This window comes from Podarcis vaucheri (assembly GCF_965113315.1).
Source record: "Podarcis vaucheri genome assembly, chromosome: 13".
In the NCBI taxonomy this organism is placed as follows: Eukaryota; Metazoa; Chordata; class Lepidosauria; order Squamata; family Lacertidae; genus Podarcis; species Podarcis vaucheri.
The window spans coordinates 792,940-797,905 of NC_138751.1; the positions used below are offsets into that span (position 1 = coordinate 792,940).

A 4,966-nucleotide genomic window follows, 5' to 3' on the forward strand; every position below is an offset into this window, starting at 1 on the left:
GCCACCTACAGCATCTGGGATTCTCACACCCCACAGCTCACCTTGAATGGAGGGCTATCCAGCTGTATTGTAATACGATACCCAGCTATTCCTCATTCTGCTAGGTGGTGTTTTCCCAGACAACTCAAGTTCGTCCATTTTCGTTTGCATGCAAAAACTCCAATTCTTATTCTCACTCGCTATCAGGAAAATTCTTCCTCCGGTCCAGTACAATGAGTGTTCCTTATTAGGATAATAATCTATAATCCTTTATTTATTGTATGTTCATTAATTTGTACCCAATCCCATTTCCTGTTGGTCATGATGTCCCACCTTAATTTAGGAAGGAAAGACCTTCCAATTACTTTCCTTCCATCTTTCCCCCAGATGAGTCATCAGTTGCTTGGTGGTTTCCCCCCGGAGTTTACTTCAGCCATCACAGAATGCTTCTTACTGTTTCAGTCCATGGCTCCTCCATTCCTCCAGAATAATAGTTAAGAAACAGCCTTGTTAGAGGGCTTTGTGTTTTTCTTTTCTTTTTCTTCTTCAACATCTTCTATTTATCCAATTTACTTTCTTTTTCTACTTATCCACTCTGTTTTATTTTTATTTAGTTTGACTTTCATTGTATTCTATGCTGATATCCCCTGAAAACAGAGCATGCGAGGTTCACCCCAGTTCATCTCCCTGTCTTCAAAGACAGAGTGTGATACTGGTGTCTTTGACCTGGCTATCTAAGAATCTCTGCTGGCAGAGTGGCAACAGCCAAGAACTAGCCAGCATCCCCCACCTTGGAAGTCACCGCTTCTGTCCCTTTTGCTTCACCAAAGAGATGAGTGGCATTAGAGATGCAACAGATTCCATGATTGGACCAAACAAAATCCATCCCAAAATCCATGCCAGAAAAGAGCCAGGCTTTTGGAATCTCAGCTTCCCATAAATATGTCCCTGAATGCCAGTCAACCAATTCAATGAACCCTAAAGTAAGTCCTCTCATCTATCTCCCTTCTGTTCTTCCTCTCTCACAAGCGTTAATAAGCGTTGTTCAATAATTGCGGGCTCCATTTCTTGCTGAGGCTCTAACCCATTTCTCTTTTCTCTGCAGGTGGTGATGAATTGGAAATGAAGAATATGGGAGACCATGATGAAATTGACACAGAGGAGAAACCATATAAAAATTTGGAGTGTGCAAAGAGCTTCAGTCAAAGCTCCCATTCAACTTCCCATCAGAAGAATCCCATTGGGAAGAAACCTTATCAGTGCTTGGAGTGTGGAAAGAGCTTTGGTTGGAGGGCTCATCTCACTGTCCATGAAAGAATTCACACTGGAGAGAAACCATATCAGTGCTTGGAATGTGGCAAGAGCTTCAATCAGCAGGCCAATCTCACTACCCATCAGAGAATTCATACAGGGGAGAAACCTTACCAGTGCTTGGAATGTGGAAAGAGCTTCAAGGAAAGGGCCAAGCTCACTTCCCATCAAGTAATTCACACAGGGGAGAATCCTTATCATTGCTTGGAATGTGGAAAGAGCTTCAACTGGAAATATAATCTCATTTCCCATCAAAGAACCCATACAGGGGAGAAACCGTTTCAGTGCTTGGAGTGTGGAATGAGATTCAGTCACAAGGGAAGTCTCACTTCCCATGAAAGAACTCATACCTGGGAGAGTCCACACAAATGCTTGGAATGTGGAAGGAGTTTTAGTCAGGACTCCCATCTCATTTCCCATCAAATAATTCATACAATGGAGAGACCATATAAATGCTTGGAATGTGGAGAGTGTTTTAGTCAGGAGTCCTTTCTCACTTCCCATCAAAGAACTCACAGCGGGGAGAATCACAGTCTCCCAGAATCATTGAATTGTTGCATTGGATTGGATGGTGAGAGTCATCTTCTCCAAGCCCCTGCAATGCAGGATATTCAACAAAAGAATTCATGACCAATGGCCGCCCAACCTTTGCTTGAAAACCTTCCAATTCAGGAGTGTCCCACACCACCTGAACTACTTTCTTTCACAGTCGAACAGTTCTTGCTGCTAGAAAGTTCTTCCTGATGTTTAGTCAGAATCTCCTTCCTTCTATCTGAAATCCATTGGTTTGGGTCCTCCTTCCACCAGAGTAGGAGAGACCAAGTTTGCTCCATCTTCCATGGCACGGCCCTTCGCATATTGAAAGATGTGAAGCAGTGCCTGGTCCCCAGTGAGCATCATGGCTAAGTGGGGACTTGAACCCAGGACTGCCAAGTCGTATTCTGACACTCTAACCACTATACCACACTAGCTCTGTCAGGAGACTCTTGGAAAGTGTGCATGCATGTGCGTCTCTTTAAGTTTCGGCACAGTGTTCTGGTGCTTGTATTTAAAGTTGTGAACACACAGGTTCAAAATAATAATAGTGCATTTAAATTACTGTTAGCTAAGAAGGCAGAGAGGGTGAGTTTCGGGGTGATGTAGCTGAGAACTGGGAATCATGCTTGTGTAACAACAACATCAAAACCAGAGCTTTGCTTAATTAAACCTATTTCCTTTCTAATGAAATCTATGTCCTTTCAAATGTGTTTGTGGGAAGGGGTTATTCTTTCTTTTATTGCATATTTTGTGTTTTTATTTTGCATCTTTATGTTGTGAAACACACTGAGATCTTTGGATGAAAGACGTCATACAAATGTAATAGATTAAATAAATAAATAGCAAAATGGTCATAAGCAATAAATAAAACATTAAAGTACACAACCACACTGAAAAATAGCCACATAAATCATGAGAAGATCTAAAATAAAGATAGAAAAACCTGTAGCAACAACAAACCTGCTAAGCCCAAGAGTTTATTCAGCGGCCCCAGTTTTGTAGCTGGAGTCAGTCTGGACTTTGCTAGGCCGCATGGGAAAAGGCCTGCAAGGCAGGAGAAGGTCTTAGAGGACTCACAGCCAGGATGGTCTCTGTCCTCTTCCACGGTCTCAGCTTTTGTAGCTGGAGTCCATCTGCTCATCACCTTGGACCCGGCCCCCTCAGGCCGGTGGAGAAAGCCTGCAAGGAAACAGTTGGAGGTTGAACTCACTAGTAGAGGAATAGCCTTGTAATACCCATTGTTACAGTAGTAATAAAGTAAGAAAAGAAAGAAAAGAAAAACTTTAAGATTTGAAACCATACACTTAATGTTAGGATTGCCTTATTTCAAATAGTAAAAACCAGGACACTCTGAAAGCTGTTGAGCATTTTTTAGGAAGACCCTAACATAGTTGTGCTTTTTATAGGACCCCCCCCCCCCATTTTATGACAATGCCAAAATAACAAGATTTTTTTATTGATTTATCTAAGATCCAGGAAAATCTGGACTTATGGCAGCCCTAACTTATCCACGCCAAGTTGTCTTGAAATTAGTGTTTGTTTTTAATAAATCAGTTGTACTCCACCTCACACCTCGTTCTTCGCTAGGTTGGGGGTGAAGTGCTCAGGTCAGAGTTCTGGGGTGGCAGTGGGAATAAGGGGGGGTTTGCTGAAAGGCCCATCTTTGCCCCTTGAATGCAAAGGGAAGGTGGAGCAGGAGGGGGTGGGCGCAACATGGGGAGAGAAACAACCTCTGTGTGGTGCATTCTGAAGCGTTTTCCAAAATGCTCCATAAAAACAAACTTTTAAAACATTCCTATAAGGTAGACCAGTAGCATAGGCCCACCTTTCCTTCAACTTCACTTGCTCAAATGAGCGGTTACACTTCAGATACATTGATGTTCCGGTTTCTAGACTTGGGGGGGGAAAGCTCAAATCGGTCTCCCGCTCCTTCCCTAGTTATGGAGGTGTAGCTGTTAAATCCTTTTGACCACCAGCCCAGGTTCCTTTCCCTCAGCCTCCCTCTCTCCTCTCAGCAATGCCCCTCCTGAGGCGCCAGACCCAGGGGATCCCTCGGCCCCCTTCTTTCTCTCAGACCCCCAGAGACTCCGCCTGGCAGCGGCGTAGCGTGAGTTCTCAGCACCTGGGGCAAGGCAAGTAATTTGCGCCCCCCCCAACCTGCGAGTTACCGCTGGCGCTGCCGCCCAAACAACGCCGCTTGCCCGGAGGAGGAGGGGGGCAGAGAGGCGAGGAAAATGCAACGGCCCAGCGGCGGAGGCGGGGCTGTGAGGAGGGGCTGCCTGGCGCGTCCTCCGCGGCGAGCGCTGAGAGCCGCTGCCTGCCGGGCGCCTTCAGCCCGGACGCGCGCACAGCTCATCGGTTCCGCGAGACATGCGGCTCTGCTACAGCCTGCGCCCGAGGCTCTTCGGCGACTCCGGAGGCAGCGAGCGCGCCCCCCCCAGATGTTGCGCCCGGTGCGGCCGGCACCCCTGGCACCCCCCACGCTACGCCACTACCGCCTGGCTCCCCCCCCGGCCCCTCCAGCCCCTCTTCCTCCCTCAGCTGCCAGGCTCCTTCTTCTGGCCCCCGAGATTCTCATCAGGGAGGATCTTCCACCCAGACCAGAGCCGCTTCTCCACTGCTCCCTCAGACTCAGCCTCTCAGTCATCATCATCATCATCATATTATTATTATTATTATTATTATTATTATTATTCTTCCTTCCTCCCGCCTCAGCTCCCGCCTCCAAACTCCCTCCGAAAAGGCGCCTCTCATCTTCCCGCCCAAAGGGCTGGCTCCGCCCCCGCCTCTCTGGGGAGCCAATCAGAGAGAGAGAGGCTCCCGCCCCCTGGTGGCGTCTCTGAGGGACTGCAGCTCCAGACTCGGCTGTCCATCTCTCCCTCTCCCTCCCCCCCCCCGCCCCCCTTAGTCTTGCCCCCTTTCCGGATCTGCCTTGCAAGTGGGGCTGCTCTGAGGGGGGCTGAGCCCTCACTGCTGGGCCAGAAGGAAGAGGAGAGGAGAGAAAGGAGGAAAGGGCTCCTAAAATGCTGCCGCGAGATTTGTTCCCGCGAGATCTGGTCCTCTGGTTCTCTCAGCCGGGTGAAGAGGCACTGAGCTGGATTCCTAGAGAGGACCAGAAATGCAGGAGCCCAAGCCCCGC

General features: G+C 47.9%; 1 protein-coding gene across 1 annotated transcript in view; it reads left to right on the top strand.

The window, feature by feature from the left end:
• Positions 1 to 4,966, top strand: part of LOC309518030 (uncharacterized protein) — a 118,403-nt gene that overhangs the window by 79,428 nt on the left and 34,009 nt on the right. The gene's annotated exons all lie outside the window — the stretch shown is intronic.